Genomic DNA, 19,409 nt, shown 5'->3' on the forward strand with positions numbered 1-19,409 from the left:
AGTGACAACTACCTCAGAGATTGTAAGATGGGTAGTTTCAGATCAGATCACTTTTTGTATCAAAGGTTCAAGCAAACCCGAATACTTTTGCAAGAGACATTTCAGAATCCCGGTCAAATCCAGTACGATTGCTGGATCCTTTGAATTCAACTGAACTATAGCACAGATCTGCAGCCCACCATTAGAATACTGTGGGTGTGCTGTATAAGCCATACCGCCCAAAATAGTTCTAAAACAGGAGAAGCATCCTCGTTTAGGAATGTGGTATAAAGTGAAATGGTCTGGGAAGAGTCCTACGTTTGAACAGTTCAAAATAGACGTCAAGGGGTATTTACGGACTCTTTCGAAATGTAAGAACAAGCTGTGCGGACCTTATCTTTATTTACCTTGTGTAATCGTTTTTCATTAAGTGTAATTGTATTATAGCATGTGCCCCTGACGATTTTCTTGATACGTTATATGTGCTCTTGTTTGTATTGTATGTAGTTTTGTTGTTCAAATAAAACGTAAAAGACACAACTTTCCGGATGCGGCTGCTGTAAAAATAAAATGACATCAAGGGTGCTGTACGCAGAGGTCTGAAACCTGCTCCACAGAAGATCTTTATCCAGAGGTGTTAAAGAAGTCGAGATCTCGCCATGAGAGGGGAAGCATCTCAGAAAAAGCAGGTGCAGTCGGTTCCACGGTCATAACGCCACTAAGTCGGGCGACAACAGCAAAACCCACCGGCTTCCTCCAGGCAAGTAATGAGACAAAGAGACAGCACGCAGCAGGTAGCGTGGCCAAGCGGTCTAAGGTGCTGGATTAAGGCTCCAGTCTCTTCAGGGGCGTGGGTTTGAATCCCACCGCTGCCAGGTGCTTCTGTTGAGACCCACTTTCAGCTGGCTTCAGACGAAAGGGAGGGAACTGCTTTTTGGCAGTCTCTCGAGAAACTAAGCAAAGTGTTTAAAGATACTTTCTCAGCTTGACATCAAGGCACAAAACAAAAACCTTCTTGCGTCCTCTCAACCCAAAGGCGCTTTGCCACTTTTTTCGTTATGCAGGGAACGACATCTGCCCAGATCACTTTTGTGTCAATGCAAATCGTAGTGTGCCCTCCGTTTTAATGTTGGCTGTGCTGGCGTGCTGCTTCTGTCTGTGAAACTTGAATGTTCTGCTTCTTCACACCAAATCGTCGGCGGGGGTTGAGCTTGTTAAATCTTTGCGCATAGCGCTCCTTTGGAAGTACTTTGTCCAAGTTCAAAAGCGATCGTGGGATTTACTTCATGCGTGCAAAAAGCATGCCTCGCACGACACCTCTACATACCCGACCACCACTGCATCACACAGCTGCCAGCGCACCTCACCGTGCCACATAGCTGCAAGCGCACCTCACCGTGCCAGGCCACCACTGCATCATACAGCTGCCAGGGCACCTCACCGTGCCAGGCCACCACTGCATCATACAGCTGCCAGGGCACCTCACCGTGTCAGGCCACCACTGCGTCACACATATTTCAGCGCCATATATTTCATGGATATTATGGAATATAATGGATGGATATCTTAGTTATCTTTCTAGTTCACAGGTTTGCATGCATAATTTAATTTTGAAAGCCACTGAGACATCAGGTACTACTGTTGTATTTATGAAAAAGAAACAAAACAAAAAACATACTAACAACTGTGCCATCCTACTCCTTAGTTAATACATTTTATTATTCATCAACAGTTAACATTGTTAGCAAAATATTTTGAATTATATTTAACCCTATTTTTTCTTTAGTTTTGTATTTAACTTATTATATGATAGTCAGACTTAATGTATATTTGAACAATGAAAATATATTTTTACAAGATTTTACATTAAGCACTTAAAATTAATATGGTTAATAATAGTAAACTGTAACATGCTGTAACAAGATCGGTTAAACTGCTGTCATGGAAACTATAACTATAACTATCAAGGAAGCCACAAGAGAGAGTTCTCACCTGAGTAAGGTCTTTATTTCAATATTGCAATATTGGGAGCCCTGCTGCCACTTCGCCAAGTGCAACCAGAGACTCAATTTGTTACAAGCAGTACAGGGTTTTTATAAGACGTTGCGCTGTAAAAAAGTTCAGCACTTGGTCCCTTCTAAAACTTCCCCTTTCTCTAAGAGAAAACAGATTACATCATAGAGCGAGAGAAGAAAAACTAGATTTGTTATTCAAAGCTTATCAGTTACTTTCAGCTAATTCTAATGACCCAGACAGCATATATTATTTTGGTACATTGTCTTCTAAACTAACCTAAACAGTGTACTTTGTTGACTAACTGTTTTCTAAAATTCTGCACGTACTGTAGCATAGCAGTTATATCCTTGAAATATTATCTAAAAGCACCAATAATTTTTTTTGTAAAGCTCTCTACATTTTTAAGAATCAATTAACTCATTAGATTTCCACTACAATTCCCTCCTTTTATTCTTGAAAATAATTAAAAGTTAGATTCTTCATATGGACTCCCAGGAGGCTCCCATACTTCGGATTCTTGCGTTCTTACCAGAACATACTGATGCGCAAACATATTCATTACCATATTTCAAAGCATTGGAATAATATATTTTGTACAGCAACACAAAAACAGAAAGACAAGTATCACAGCTACTATAATCGGTGTTAGTAACTTAAAGAAAAACATTCCCCCTGGCCCAAACAGTGATTCTAACCAGGAGAGAAATGGGTGAGGCTGTAGAATGAGGCATTAAAGCACATACATAACGAGATGCATTAAATTTCTTTAACTTTACAGTATGATTTATAAATTTGTACCACAAATTACTCATATCCCCCTCATTATCAGTTTCATTCAGCCAGTTTGTATACAAAGAGGCTTCGCGTTTAGATTCTTCCTCTTTCTGGGTGGTGACAGGCTTCCACATAAAAAGGAAAAAAGGCTGTGCACATCAGTCCCAAGCATGTGATCCCCATCTATCCCTGTGGAGACATCACTCCTGCTCTTTGCTCAGTTCGTTTGTGACCTTTTTACAGTGGGAAGCATGAATTCAGGGCACCTGGCACGGCCCCCTCCACCTGAGCGAACACCACCTCTTTTTCCTGTCTTTCACCAGAATCCAGTCTCCTTATTCACGCATTAGTTCTTACAGCACAGGTAAATCCCTGTGGGCTGGAGCCCAGCATTTTTCTTAGGGTTTTTTTTACAAGATTGGTCAACAGCTGGGTAATAACTCTTAGAAAAATCTACACATTGTTCCACTGCCTCAGCTGTGCCGTTTTGCAGAACAATTCTAGCTGAAGTTGTAAAATTTCTCTTTGGTCCGTTCCTGCAAAACATCTTATTATAAACAAACAAACCATAATAATAATGTGCATCTATGGGAATCACTCCCAAGGGTAACCCCCCTTAAAACTATATTGTTCTACCCATCAGGTTCTGCCACAAGATAAGAGAACCTTTCCCATGAAATCATTTTTTGACCTTCATGATCCCTTCGGGGCGTACAATTAGCACAAAAGCAGCAGCTTTAGTCCACATGTTTTTCAAGCAGGATATTAACAGTATGATCATAACGAATAATACCAGACACACAAATATGTATTGAACCAGAGACCCTCTCCAGGTTCCTAGCACAGACTGTAGCCATGCACCAATGCCCCAAATATCTGGATTATAATTGTGATATATATTTTTCTTCATCATAGATATGCTTTGCTAAGTCATTAATTTGCTAACAATTGTCTAGAATACAAGTACTGTTTAGTCTTTGCTCACCTAAACAGCTGTCTATCACCCTAATAGAGAATGGCCTAAAACTGTGATTATAGCGAGGAGCATACAGTTATTTCCATTCTAATATATCTGAGTTACACTCAGACTAAAAGCAGGGCTATTTACCCATGCCAATTAACCTAAATAATCACCTCTACCAAAGGGGATTACTCCCATGAGCATCTTTTATAGCAATACAATCCCAACAGGAGCTCTGATTATTATTTGTGGCTGACTGATAAAGTATTGATTCCATATCCCCATTTATTAAAGTAAAACTCCTTACACTTAACAGGTACACTGTCACCCCCCCTCAGGAAGCTCAACAAACACAGAAACAGTGACAATATAATAATGTTCACTCAGTCTCTGGTGCAGTGGTTCGGTGTCAGCGCAATGCGTAGATCCAGCGATCTCATCCTGTCACTCAGATGGCAGAGTCGGTAGTCAGTTGCACTTGATATGGTCCTTCCCAGCAGGGTTGCAACATCTGGCAGGGTATATCTTCCTCACCCACACCCACTCGCCAGGTATCAGGTCGTGTCTTCCCTCTACTGGAGGTCTCCAAGCGTCCAGCACCTGTTCACCAGCCCCGTGCACCACTTCAATTAACAACCTACAATACTATGTGATGATATCAAACAACCTACAATACTATGTGATGATATCAAACAGGCTCTATTACACAGTTCTGTTTGATCCAGCCCGCATCCCATGGCGTTCCTTCAGTCTGATGTCTAGTCGATCTTTTAGAGTTCTGTTCCTTTATTCCACTGTTCCAGCAGACTGAGGGTGATCTCAGTCCATCTCACCCCGAATAATGCAGCCACAGCCTGTCCCTTGATCATAATATAAGCGGTAGGGCAGTGCCCACCGAGGGCTTATCTCCATCATCAAGTGTTTGGTAGACACAGAGGCAGTGACAGCAACCCACTGGGAAAACAGATTATAAGAGCCAAGGTTTCCCTTTACAATTGTAAATTGTAAACATTTGCTACTGCATGAAAGGTTTCTCAGGAGCAGGCCTTTTGAGCTGTAGCACCTGCACCTGAACTGTTGTTGAGTTCCTTTGATAAGCATCACATTGAGATACAGTACCACATAAGTGGCTATTGCTTCAAACATGGTCCCCACCCAGGTTTGGGTAACCGGCACACCATTTGACTCACACCCAGGTGTCCGACAGAGTGCATTTGTCGAGCTACAAAGGGCATTAGGCTGTGAGGGCATGCAGGGCGTTCAGTGTGCTGGCAGCACCACACTCTTTTCTTACCATGTCCTTTTCTCTGCTTTAGAGGCCTCAGCCTGAATATCCTGTAGCTGTCCCCTTTTCACCAACAGAGGTTTCACAGGGGTCTCAGACTCCTGTTCTACCAGGACTGCTCACCTGACAGCTACATCTGCAAAGTTGTTCCCTCGAGTAACTGGAAACATTTCTTTATTATGTGATTTACACTTTACCACAGCTACTTCAGTCAGTAGCTGCAAAGCTTCTAACAGTTCAGAGACAAACCCAGCATTCTTAACTGGAGTCCCTGCCATGTTGGGGAAATCCCTATTCCTTCACTGCCATCCAAAATTGTGGTATACACCAAATGTATATATACAGTCTATATAAATTGCTACAATTTTCCATTTAGCATATTTACAAGTTTCAATTAAATCTTTTCATAGTCTGCTAGTTCTACACCAGATTATTCACAGTTTATACAGCTAGGCAGGTAGCCTGCACAACACATAAACACGGCCCCTTGGCCACCGCATCAAGGGGTCCTGAATAATAATAAACCCACCAGACGATGCCTATCTCCATGCTCCTGCACCAGCACAACGGCTCACAACCCATTTCTTTCACTTACAGACAGATTACATACAGATGATCCGTCTGAGGGAATCCAGTCCAGGGCCAGTGCCTGCAAAAAAGCTTGTCTCAAAACATCAAAAACGGTTTCTGCTGCAGGGGTCAAGGCAATTTTGTCTTTAGACTGCACTACCCCCCTTAAACCAATACGTCACTAGACAAGCTCGTTCTGAGAAGGCATTCACCCTGGCTTTATCATGTAGTTGGTTTTATACTCCTTTTTTTTTCAAGATCCAGTACTTGGAGTAGCCCGGCCTTATGGATTCCCTCATTAGAGGGGTAGAGGGGTAAAACAATCACAATATCACATAACTCTATTGAGTTATGTTTACATAAATGCTATTTCATGCAGTAATTCCTTATAAAATGCTACAGTCTGGGCCTAAAATAGGTCTGGGGAGTCCCCCACCCACATCAGTAGTTGAAACTGTACATCTTTACCCAAGCAGACTCTGACAGCTTATATTTGCTTTAAACACAACCCTTGCACTCCTTCTCCTGTAGCCTCCTGTTACCTGTTAGAAAACTTTCTATCACATTTTTATGCTGTTTTAGTCTAAAAACAGAACAGCTGTGCTCCTGTATCCCCCAGTTACTGCACACTGTAAGATTATTTCACTTTTATTTCAATGCTGAGATAAATTTAGGAAGGCTACAGAGGGGCTTACTAGATTAAAACTGTTAGTTCACGCACGGCTCTCGTTTCAGCTTCTGACATGTTCTTTAATTGTGAAATCAAGCCTCTTTCTTACAATTTCTCCAAAAAACACCTTTTTTTAGTAACTACACACCAGCTTATTAGTAGTTTTGTCTTTGGGGTTTTATATCTCGGTATAACATTAAAGTCGCACAATAATTTCGACAAACTGGCGGCTCCCTTTTCTCCTCCTTGGGAGGTTTTTTACCTCCCATTTGGAGCACTCGCACTTCTGCATGCATGCTTCGCGAGTTATTAAATCAAATCTGTCTCCGCTGTCCGTAATATCAGGAAAGCATAGTTGTACATTCTTGGCAACACCAGGTTTTAACCCACTCAAGTAAATTTGTTTTATTACTGTGGAAGTATCTTCATTCACTTCCTTCTCATCGGCTAACCCCAAGTATACTATCCATAAAGCTATAAACCTTTCTGTAAAATCTGAAACATCCTCACTTCCTTCTGCGGACATGCTGTTACTTTTCTCTAATCAGTTTTCGGTGGGTAATGCTCTTTCAAAAATCTCCACACTAATTCCCACCCTTCTCCTAGATTCTCTCTTAAGGCGTTCTATTTCTTCTTTTGCTGTTTCTTTTTCTGCATATATAACTTCGTTTCGTTCAGCCATTGCTTTTAGCTTTTCCATCAGAGATTTTTGCGTCTCATCTATGATATTCTGTTGAATTCTCAAATATTCCTCTAAATATTGTTTATTTTTATCCAAATGTTCATACACTTTTCTACATTCCTGTTCAGCCTAAATTCCGTCTGACATATTTCTTTTAAGTTTCACTTTGGATTAATCAAACTTTTTTTTTTCTTCACACCAAACCATTTTCACGTCTCCCACGCGCCCTGCGGAATCCCCAAGTCGAGACAAACTGACGAACTATCACAATTTGGGAACACGGACCAGGTTCCAAATCCTGGCTTTAAACACACAGTTGAATCGAGTTACCATTTCGGCTCTTCTGCGAGTACAGTTCTAGTTACTACCTTCAGCCGTACTGCAGTCGTGTACCAGGATGCAACACCTGGATTGTTTCGCAAGGGCAGGGCGAGACGCTATTCCTTCAGCAATCCCTTTTTTTCTACCCCACCTTCACAAAACAGGATTCTAAAACACATAAACCATTAACTCATTTTTCTGTTGTACTCGCTTCAGCTTCAGGAAAACCCTGAACCCACCACAGCAACATGGAGAGGACAAGGGACTTTTTAGAAAAGAGGAGTCCTTACCTCTTTTTAGAAGCGGCCGCCTAACTTTTCCTCTCCATGTCCGTGTGGTTTAATTTAGATGGATACTTCTTCATCATTTGGGTTACATATCCGCCAATCTGCCTCCTCCTTTTTAGAGGACGTTGTAAACCTTTAGGAACAATATGATCTAGGAACAAGGTTATGTCACTGTAATTAGGCTTAAGACAATCAAGAACAAGGCGCTTGCCTTTCTTCTAAATTCTTTACGATCATCAGGCAATTAAGGAAAAGACTTAACTAATGCAAATAATTCACTAGGAGACCAATGTCAATGTACTGTACATATGTGGGAGTTCCTTCTGGACCTGGAAAAATGCACATTGGTATTTCACAAACAAGTGGCTCCGGACCGCTTTCTAATTTCGGTGGAGACTTTTTCTTTTTAGTACGCATGGCCATGACTTTAGCTGCAGCTTGCTGTTCTTTAGTTTCAAGACTAGTCTTTTTTTTTAAGCTTCCCATTATTTCTGTGATTCCTCTTTCCATTAAATAAGTTTTCCAATTCATTTTCTTTCATTTCTTCTCCTTCTCTTCTAAGTTTCCCCTTCTTCAGGAAACTTCTTTTTCCTAATTCAACTTTCCTCTGTCCATTCTGATTCACTTCATAGTTCCTTCATAGTTATGGGCCCCTAATTATCATATATAAATTATGTGCAAGTTCCCTTACACCTATTACCCTAGCTTTACAGTTCATGAACATAATTTTTTTCCCTAACCCAGGCTATAATTGTTTCTCCGAATTTGTCGTACGTGTACTTTTGCTGGACTGCTCGGTCCCATTTTCGTCTTTGAATTTTAATTTCCCATTTTTACCGATCGGTGCCTTACTTAGAACCTTATCACATTAACTACTCCGCAGAGCAAAAACCACACGTCTGTGTTAAGATAAGTTCTTTATATGAGTCCCAGACTCATCAAACCCGCGTGAGAACACCCCTGTGGCTCGCTTCTCAAACTATTTATTTTTAAGGATCACTTACTGGCGTCAGACAGCTGCCAATTCTCCAGACGCGTCTCTGGAAGGATAAACAGTTTATCCTCCGAGGTTCGTCCAATTTTGCTAAAATTGTCCGGGTCCGGATGGAGTTTCAGCAGCCGTTCGCGTTTAGGTTTGTGATCCCGTACGAGCCCCCAAACTGTCATGGAAATATAACTGTCAAGGAAGCCACAAGAGAGAGTTCTCACCTGAGTAAGGTCTTTATTTCAATATTGGAATATTGGGAGCCCTGCTGCCACTTCGCCAAGTGCATCAGAGACTCAATTTGTTACAAGCAGTACAGGGTTTTTATAAGACGTTGCGCTGTAAAAAAGTTCAGCACTTGGTCCCTTCTAAAACTTCCCCTTTCTCTAAGAGAAAACAGATTACATCATAGAGCGAGAGAAGAAAAACTAGATTTGTTATTCAAAGCTTATCAGTTACTTTCAGCTAATTCTAATGACCCAGACAGCATATATTGTTTTGGTACATTGTCTTCTAAACTAACCTAAACAGTGTACTTTGTTGACGAACTGTTTTCTAAAATTCTGCACGCACTGTAGCACAGCAGTTACATCCTTGAAATATATTATCTAAAAGCACCAATATATTTTTTCAAAGCTCTCTACATTTTTAAGAATCAATTTACTTATTAGATTTCCACTTCACCGGCATCATGCAAGCAAACTACATAAATATGAGAAAACACGCAAGAGAGTTGTCACTCAGAGTGTCGAAGGGTCGATGTATACTGGGGCTCAGTTGAAATGCAACGTCAGGACTTTTCCGAATTATGTCACACGAAGAGAGCACAGCCCTTTCCGCCCTGCCGCGTGTGTCTCGGTAACTCGATGTGATCGTATAGTGGTCAGTACTTTGCGTTGTGGCTGCAACAACCCCGGTTCGAATCCGGGTCACGGCAGAATAGGGGTGTCTGCTTTTACTACTCGCACGAATGAAGGCAAAAAAAAGCCAATCGATGTGAACGAACGGCGCTTTACAGAGGATTACTGCCTGACTGGATCGTTGATGAACGACAGAGGCCACTCCGACCTCTTCTCGGTTTTCTTCAATGACTTACTAAGGATCTTCTTCACATTCGCCCATGCAGGGGAAGCCAGTTACACCAAAGCAAACGCAGGAAAGTGCATTTCAAGCAGAGACCAGGAGGGACTTGTTTACACCGAGAGTGGGCGGAGAATGGAACAATGCGCCCAGCCCTGTTGCTGCAGCCGATTCTTGATGAGCTCTTGGGCTCACTAAGAGGCCCCCGCTGGATGCTAATCTTTCTGTTGTTCTTGCAGGTCCTGCGCTGCTTTTGAGCCGACAGAGCTCGCCCTGGTCTGTCGGCACAGCCCAATTGCAAATGATCGGCTCCGTGTACAGAAGGAACGTGCGTTTGGTACAAGAGTGAACGAAGGCACCGGAAATACATTGGGAACAAATGACCGGTTGCTCAAGACCTCTGTGAAGTACAGGAGCGTGCAAAACGAGGCTGTTTCCGCCCGGTCTCGAACCGGGGACCTTTCGCGTGTTAGGCGAACGTGATAGCCGCTACACTACGGAAACCTGCAGGGACCGCTGCTGGTGTCTCGCTTGCGTTTTGGGCTGAGAAAGGGACGCGTCACTTTAGGAAGGGGGCGCTGGAGAGAGGAACAAAGGGCGCGATGAAACAAAATGCCGAAACCCGGGATCGAACCAGGGACCTTTAGATCTTTAGTCTAACGCTCTCCCAACTGTGCTATTTCGGCGGTGCGCAAAGCCCACAGCCACCTGCTCCAGCCTTCCTGTGTTGTGGCATGAGCGCACCAAGAGTAGCGGGAGAGTGTTGCAGGAACGTCACTCAGAAGGAAAGCCACCCAGCTGCGCCCTCTGAGCTCTGTCCAGCGCATCTTCCTCGCATGGACTCCTGCCTGCGACGGGCAGGAAACAATTAGCAAGAACAGAACGACACCCCATGGGTGTCTCATGACCGCACCTTAGGTTGTGACACGTGCAGGTGTGAGGGGTTGCCGGGCTACTTTGGAGCAGAGCTTGGGCGGAGGGGGGGCGGGAAAGCAGACAAAGAGGTGACACCTCAAGTTCTGCACGATCACAGCTCTCCGCCGCCCCAGGCTTCCGCTCGATAAGCTACTGGACACACCCGCCCCTCCTCACACAGACCGTGGAAAAGCCCCCGAGTGGGAGGGCTCTCTCTTCCTCCCAGGAGGTCTTGGACACGACGCACAGACAGGGCGCGGGGAGCCGCCGCCTGCAAACACGGCTCCAGGCAGGACTCCACTCCGCAGGAGCTGCAGAGCAGAGGAGATGAGGGCAGCTTAGCTCCTGTGCAGAGACCTGAGCTGTTGTTGCTGCGGACGCTGTCTTTTCTGCACTCGGGGTAGGAGTGAATGTTGAGCACATTGAAGCGCTGCGACATGCACTGTACAGATCCCGCCACTACTGGGCCCGATTTCCCCGGATCGAAACCGGGCGGAAACAGGCCCATTTCGTTTGTTGCCACCCACACTGTTTGGGGGTTCGCCTAGCGCTGTGATCGAACAGACCCACTCACCTCTTAGTGTGGCGGGATCTGCACAGTGGATGTGGCAGCGCATCCTGCTTTCACTTCAATGCGCGTCCTGATGTACCCTGGTCTCCCGCGTGACAGGTGGGGATACTTGCCACTATACTAACGAGGAAGACATCGCTCTCTGCTTAGTGTGTAAAACACTTACTTGCAGCATTGTGGGTGCTGTGGTTTAAATGCTATTGGTTTGTGAACAGAATACCCCTATCCCAGTGCATTGTGCCACATTAAATAAAAGCACGAGAAAAAGAGATTCAGAACGCAAAGCTGTGTCAGTGTTCTGTGTAAAAAATCGGTTTGAACATCATGGGAGCTGTTTTTAATAAGCTGCTGAGTAAAGAATATTTTAATCTTCCTGCTGTCAGTAGTATTGTGCATATAGTTGACTCTTACCTGAATGAAAACAGGACGTAAAGGAAGGGTTTCAGAATTCAGACAAAGCTTTATTCCTGTGCTTACAGTCCGAGCAATTGGAGACTGCGCTATTCTGTTGCCTATGGTCATATACGGGTTTTTCGCATGAAGCCGTATTGAACAGTATTTCTCGCGTTGTGATCTTGTGTATACAGCGGTCCCCCGGGTTCCAGTTAGTGCGTAATTACGCATCGATGAAAAACCGGAGGTTTAAAAAAAGATAATTAGCTCACTGATACTTTGATGTAGAGGCTGTGGAAATATCCACGTCGTGGTCTTTAAAATGCATTTGGTTTGAAGGCGTTCTGTGCTTCCGTTGCGAAGATATGGACAAAAGAATATTCGTGCTTGTTCCAAAAAATGTAATATAAACGAAAAAGTAAAGGCTGAGAAAGCATTCACAATGTATTTTATGCACAAAGCAAGTATTCTCGCGATTCTAAGAGGTTTCGTGTAAACGCTACAGGCGTGGCAAAATCGTTTTCGAACGAAAAACGTTTCAGCAAGATAAAATTGCAGGATAAACACATTTTTTTCTTTTTCGTAGCGCTTGTGTTTTGTGTTTTGTTTGATTTAGCGAATTTTATACACTTTATTTCTGACACATGACTTAAAAGGCTGGTAGAGTATATTTAATACAAGAGCGCTGAACAACAATTTTCATCTATCGTATTGTCATGTTTTTTAAAAAAGCAAGTTAAATGCATATATAGTAAATGTTTTTTTTTTTCATATAATAGTGTTTATGGTCTGATAAACGTAATTCATTATTTAACGGACATTTGGTATAATTAAAAAAAAATACTCATTCACGAATGTAAACATTTTTACAATAACGTGTTCTATTGTGATCTTGCGCCCCATGCAGCAATATCACCAGACAGTTTAATGGTCTGTCGTCCTTTTACAGTTCTGGGTTTTATTCTGTCTTCAGATGCAACAGATGTATTTTTAAAATACGTAAATAACAATTCTGGTGCAGCAAAGCATTCTGATTAATTCAGATTCACTCTTCACGTGTGTTATAGATATCATATAATGTTTTTGTATCCACGCAAAACCTCGCATGAAGTTGATAAACTTTGCTTGTAACATATTTAACAAGGCACAGTGCCAAACTATTAAAATACATCAGAAAAGAACCCGAACTCATCTAATTGATGTATTTGAAACGAACGGGTGGGAGACTTTAATATGGCGTTCTGGAAATTCACTTTTAGGAGTTTTCGGAAGTCTGGACCCAGATATACAGTGAGGGAGGAGTGCTTTGACTTCCTGCTTTCAGCTCGTGCATTGTTTCTACGTGTGACCACCAACAGAGAGAGCTTTACCGGTTCACAGAAACGTCCCGGGAGTTTTCTAGGTTAAGAGGGAAGAATTAATGTAATAAATGGAGATGTTATTGCCGCTGGGGAGTATGAAGGCGGTTTAGCGAGGCGGTGGCGTGTGGGGGGAGGAGACGCGCATTCCGCACGGGCAGCGCAGAGCAATGAGTCACACCTGCTGCGCGCTGAGTCCTGTCCTATATAACCGCTGAGCCCGGACACACAGCCTCTCCAGCCAGTGCTGGAGTTTTTTTTTAAATAATACTTCAGAAAGTGCAGGAACTGACTCTTTTGCTCAGTTGAGGCTATAGGAATCTGTGTTTCTTTTCAGGCTGTCAGGAATAGCGCTTATTATATTTTTTTTTTCTCAGACTAAACAGTCTCATTGGGCTGAATTTCAGTTAAACGCCTAGTTTAGGAAGATCAAGAATGAGTTGGGGAAGACAGAGGTGGAGACTAATGGAAGTTATGAAAGCCATTAATGGGTTGTCTCTGCTTGAGCTTGATTTAGACCTTCGTAGTGTAAAGTCTAGGGGTTAATTGCAACAAACTGAAAGTGAAGTACTAACAGGCGTTCAACCCGTGTTTAGTACGCAGCTGTGGTCTGAAGTTGTGCTCCACCTTAAGTCCAATTGCAACGAACGTTGCTGCTATGCTTAGTCCACACCGTACTAAACCTGTTCTCAATTGCAACGAACACAGAGTAATAGTTGTTGCCCTCTAGAAGTGACTAAACTAGTGAATTATTTTAAACCACCTCTTAATATGGCTTGAGCAACTTAGTACCATACTTGGTGTAACGATGAATTGCATTAGAAGGCTCCAGAATATAGTGGAAATAATAGTTACCACATACTGAATTTATGCATCTGCTTGAAAACATTGTAATATTTAATTAAAATTGCTTAACACTCATACCACATTTATTCATAATGAAGCTGATTAATGTGTGTATTTACAAAAGTGACATTTACTAATTATGTTGAATGTTAATCATTACTAGTAGCTGTGAAGTTTAAGGTGCTAGGGAGTGAAGAGAACAGAACTTAAACTATTATTTATATAAATGTAGCGTGAGGCTTTAATATGTTCTATAAAATCGAGGAGTCAACTGGATAGATTTGTTAAATATTTTAGTGATGGGTCTCCGTATTTGTGGTTATTGGAGGAAAGCAGGGATGAGGAGGAAATAGGTGGCACCCAAGTATGTTAAAGGAAAAAACTCAGCATCTTAAGTGATTTATGATGGTTTACAGTCCCTTTTCTGTCCTGTGGCTGTGATCCAATGACTGTGTTGAAACAGCCAGGGTTGTGCTAGCTCTTGATGGACTGGTATGCAAACCAAATGACAGACAAGCAAAGCGTTGTTTACCAATTCTGAAAGCTCGTTCAATGTGGCTTCTTGTGTTTTTATGACTCCTGTTATAGCGCTGGTCTTGTAATGTTGTTGGATTGTGCGCAGGTGTCAGAAGATACCGTCATAAAGGATAGGCACGACTTGGCAAAACAACATGCCAGCAAGCACTTCCCCACTTTGAAAGGAAGATGTTGGAACTGATTAAAGAGCTTAATCTGAACTGATACAGGAGAGAGAGAGAAAATCAAAGTTCTGAAAAGTAAGCACAAGGCACACCCTGCTAAAGAAATGTATTGCCTTAAAAAAATGCTTAGAAGGTCAGAGGAACAATTGTTGTGTTGTTTTTTTTTTTGCTCAAGTATTTTTATAAGTTTAATTTCCAGTTCTGTTAAAAATAAAACTTAACTTTACTGATTATTAGTCGGTGTCTTTTGTAACAATTTAGCTGTAATGATGTCTGCTTATTCATCTGGAGTGTTAAACAAAATTAATTCTGCAATAATACAGTAGTGTTTAATTTCAAATGGACAGCTGCTGTTCTCATTTGTTTCATGACTAATTATAATTGGCTATCTCATTAATAACTATGTAGCCTCATCAGGTGAATCGTCGACTAAATGCAATTCTTAAATTAAAAACTAACTGATTTGTCAGGAAATTTTGTTTGAATATAAATGAAACAGAAAAGTAATTGTATATTAATGTGGCCTACATATTATTCTACTAATCAGAAGTGTTCTGATGTACAGTCCTCTCCAGTTCGGGCTAATTAGTACAACAAGGCCGAGCCCTTGGAACCGGATTAAGCACAAGTTGAGCTGAGCTCCAACTTTGTTCCACATGTTTTTTGCTGCAATTGAACTTGGAGCGGGAGATGATCTCCAGAATGTACCATACTAACTTAGTACGCGGCTGTGTTTTAACTCGGGAAGTCCATTGCATTTGACCCTATGGGTTTATATACATGGGTTTCTCTGCATACACTACCATAAGGGAGGAATGGTGAGTTAGAGGGAGGGCACCAGTTTGGTTTATCAACAATTCACCAAACTGAGTAGAACTACTCAGTTCTCACAAAGTCTAGGCTAGGTGTTACACCCCACTGTGTTTATGTAGATTAGACAGTTCTACTTGGGGAGGGGAAGGAACTTTCAGTTTTCTGGTGTCATTGTTACCGTAAATTCTCCTATAATACGGCAAGCAAAATAATAGTATCCGGAATTTCCGCAAGGTGGAGCTAATAAAGCTCAACCTCTCATGTTTGAGCTGTCGCCATCAAAGTCTTTAACGAAGATATTACTAATAGTAGTAATAATGAATGACCTTGGACGAGCTTTAAGTGTAAACTCAAAGTATTGCCCTGGTCAACATTCTTTTTTTCATTGACCCTCTTTGTAAAAGTAACACCACAGCATTTCGCAATCATGCATTTGTTTCCAATCATGCAAAGTACAGTAATTTTTGAGAATCAATTCACCAATGCTTTCACATGCTCATAAAAGAGATTGATTTAGGAACATAAACATATTACCGTATGCAAACTGTACTGTATACAGTATGTATATGTATATTTAATGTCTTAACTGTGCCCTTTAAGTATTGAATATTTATATGGAATTTTACCACTGAAGGGAAATCTTAGTGCCTGAGCATAAAAAGAATAGGAGCATACTGCAACGCGTGTGAAGGCCATAAACGATATTAATTTTGGAACTTAAACATACAGTATATGGCTGGTCTCGGTACTTTAAAGAAAACATACACACCAGTATTCCATTTCTCCCTAAACATTTTAAGCATCGAAGTCTTTAACTAACGTGATACCGAAGTCAACAAGCATACTTTTAGAATTTGATTAAAAGGGAATATAATATGGAATCGCGTATCTCAAGAAATTAATAACGATATGATTATAGTCGTGTACTGCGACAGGGCTGTGTAGGGCTGTTTCGCCTCTCTTTTCATGCGACTTCCCTTGTAGCCCACTGGTCTACGTGCCCGATTACCAACTCACGGGTTGTGTGTTCAAATCCAGCTGGTGCTGGACTTTTCTTTTAACAAACATTTCTTCGAAAAAATAGAATAGGAATATTATGGACAATCCATTGACTTTTATATTTCAAAATATCACAACATGATCGATTCTAAGTCATTTTTGATAACAATGAATAGTCACCTTCTTCCCTTCTGACAACGGTCCCTGCTTCTGCTTCCTGCTTCTATTGTGTGTGTGTGTGTAATAGAGTAAATTTTTATAGAGAAATGGAGGCTGGACAGTATGCGTTACAATATAAACATTTATATTGATTTAAATCGTGTTTTGATTTAAATCGCAAACGCATGTTTAATTATATGTGTTTTTTAATCATAATCAGACTAATGCAACATAAATTGATACAGTATCTTTGTCTTCTAAGTATCTTAATAAACTTTCAGCATAGCTTTCTACCCGTTTAGATTTATTTTTCTTGGGATTTTGGGATCAAACGTGGAAGGATTAGATTGTAATCGTTTTCTAAAACGTATTTGAAAAATAAAATCTATACCTGCCCAGACTGTACGCCTTCCTAAACCCCACCCTGACCACTTTCACTCCTGTCCTGCTCTTCCCCGCGCACCCCAGCCGGGCACTCTTCGGCCTCTGCCCGGGACGAATGTATATTTTGATCTTTACACCCGGCATGGCACCGAGGGAGCGTCTGCATTTATAACTTAGTTTTTAAAATTAGTCAAGCAATATGAAGATCTCCTTTTACTTTTAAGTCCCTTAAAGCACAGCTACTCACCACTTAAGATTGCTTTTTGATACCATCCTTACAAAAAGCAGAAACTTTCCGATGACATACAGTACAAGTGGAAAGATTACAGATTTTAATCGTCTTTAATTTTGTTACGTTATACGTTTTAGGAACGTTTCATCTAAACAAACACCACAAAACTATTCTCGATTGTATTTCTGAATGTTATGTTACACCTGCAGTAGTTCACTGTTTTAAATACATCGAATTAAGAAAGTTATGTGTAGCACTTTAGATCTTTTTTTCTGAACCAGGGAAAATCTGATCATGTTTCTCCATAACAATAATAAAAAAAATTATTTTACATATCACCTTTAAAAGTGGCGTCTCAAAGCAATACTGTAGACTGTAAAAACAGTTAAAAGGGACCAAGGTAAATACCAGACAATCGCAAACGCGTTTTCAATAAAATTCTTTTATTCATTCAGCAGAGAGTGAGAGGGACATCCAGCAGAGAGAGACACACACACAGGTTTCCATTGACAAACGTAATTGTTTTTTTACATTCCTCTTGTCTAACAGGAATGTTTTGTTTGTGGACAGACTGTTAGACGAGAGGAAAAGAGCACCTTCTACGAAGCATTTCGTTGATCCGATCACGAATTATTTTCCAGTCGCACAAAGTAAGGGTTGAGAATCTCCGATTCACCATGCTACTAATGGTTTCCCGGAGATTGCAAGGCAAGGCACTTTTGCCTCTGGACCCATCGAAATTTACAGACGTGGTCCACCCCCAGTAAATTTCAAAAGTCACAAGATTTCGAAACATGAGGGCGGCGTAGCAGTCGGCTCTTGCTTTCCCGTCTATGCCGATGCACTGCAAGTACAACCCCCCCTCCATCTCCTGAGTGATGGGTAGCAGTTGGACATCTGGGAGAATTATTCGTCCCACTGGCGTCTGTGAATTCCGCTGTGCTTCCTGGGGGGAGATAGACGGCGGGGACAGCATCAACCAATTCCCATGCGGTGGTGAACGGAGAGGCCGGGATGGAGTGTCCTGAGGCGGTGTGTGCTCTGCGGGGGTCAGAGCTTCCGCCAGGCATTGCAACCTGCGCGGCGGGGAGAGGCACTTTTCGGGAGACAGCTGCTCAACTGTTTGACTGCTGGAACATACTGTCTCCTTCCTCTGCATTTTCAGGAGTGTCTCTAGCCTCCCAGTCCTCCCCAGTAATGCATCGTACTGCTCCCGCTGCTGCCGAAATGTCTCCACACAGATGCTGCTTCTACAGGTTGGCACCCTGGCCAGTGGCCGAGAGCAGAGACCCACGGCCTGTGGCAAAATAACATAATTCATGTAAGAAATAAAGTCACACAGTAGTATTCATCAGTCGCGGAACAGAAGTCAAAATAAACTTTTCTTTTTTTCCGTCTTACCGCTTTCTTTTTTACTGTCCTGGTGGTAGATCGTTTCGCCCGTGCGGTGTTTTCTTGAAGAACAGGCTACGAAGAAATAATTATAATTGAATTTAAAATTCAAAACGGCAATAATACCTTGTAATATACGCTGTAATCACGTATTTCAGATGAAGTCTGCTGTATTTGCTTACCCTTCGCTCTTTGGAAGCTGGGGCGGCAGAAGCACCCCGTCTCTTCCTGTAAAAGGTCTTGGTCTCCATACTGTACTGTGGTCGCTGTAGTGCAGGTTCGCAGTTTTTTTTGTGATGGGAGCTCACCCAATCCCTTTGTGTATTTATGCTATATTCACATGTACGGCTAGAATGTTCATTGTCTTCCAATGAAAGGCGGGTGCCTCTTGCCGAAGTCGGGAGACATTAGAGGCTTGCCACACCCGGACTGTTAAACCAACGCATTAGCACGTCAAACCCCTTTGAGGAGCCGGGTGCAATAATTGTTTTGTCCCTTGATTTACTGATCTGCATTAATTATGGAAATCGAGTTCCTGCTCTTTGCAGACGACCTGGTCCCGCTGTCGCCCACAGAACAGAGGCTGCGCCAGAACCTGGCGCTGCTGGAGCAGCACTGTCAGACCTGGGCGCCGACAGTCAATCTGGACAAGACCAGAGTTATGGTTTTCCAGAAAAAAAGCCAGACCTCAGGGAAACAGGTACAAATTCACACTTAACAACACATTAACACCTAACAACGGGAGCAGGGACGAATAAGCCCAGTACCCACTATTGTTAAACATACAGAAAAGAATATTAAAGTATTGAATATTAGTATTGGCTTTAGTATTAGCCATACAGAACATTAAAGTGCCCCTTTTCCATTCAGCAGGTGCCTGAGCCGCTGTGTCCTATCTTCTGACAGTCACCGTTGTGAATGTCTGTAGAGTGTATCTTATTTTTAGTACTAAAATAAATACTTAGTACTTTAGTACTAAGTACTAAAATACTAGTACCGAGGGAGCGTCTGCATTTATAACTTCGTTTTTAAAATT

At 42.0% G+C, this 19,409-nt stretch overlaps 3 non-coding genes across 3 annotated transcripts; 1 reads left to right on the forward strand and 2 right to left on the reverse strand.

The window, feature by feature from the left end:
• Positions 1-772: 772 nt before the first annotated feature.
• trnal-aag (transfer RNA leucine (anticodon AAG)) lies at positions 773-854 on the forward strand. Its single transcript has one exon. It is a non-coding gene; the product is annotated as a tRNA-Leu (tRNA).
• Positions 855-10,041: 9,187 nt separating this feature from the next.
• On the reverse strand, positions 10,042-10,114 carry trnav-aac (transfer RNA valine (anticodon AAC)). Its single transcript has one exon. It is a non-coding gene; the product is annotated as a tRNA-Val (tRNA).
• A 109-nt stretch (positions 10,115-10,223) lies between these two features.
• On the reverse strand, positions 10,224-10,296 carry trnaf-aaa (transfer RNA phenylalanine (anticodon AAA)). The gene has a single exon. It is a non-coding gene; the product is annotated as a tRNA-Phe (tRNA).
• Positions 10,297-19,409: the final 9,113 nt, after the last annotated feature.

Source organism: Lepisosteus platostomus, chromosome 5, assembly GCF_059453375.1.
Source record: "Lepisosteus platostomus isolate fLepPlt1 chromosome 5, fLepPlt1.hap1, whole genome shotgun sequence".
NCBI lineage: Eukaryota > Metazoa > Chordata > Actinopteri > Semionotiformes > Lepisosteidae > Lepisosteus > Lepisosteus platostomus.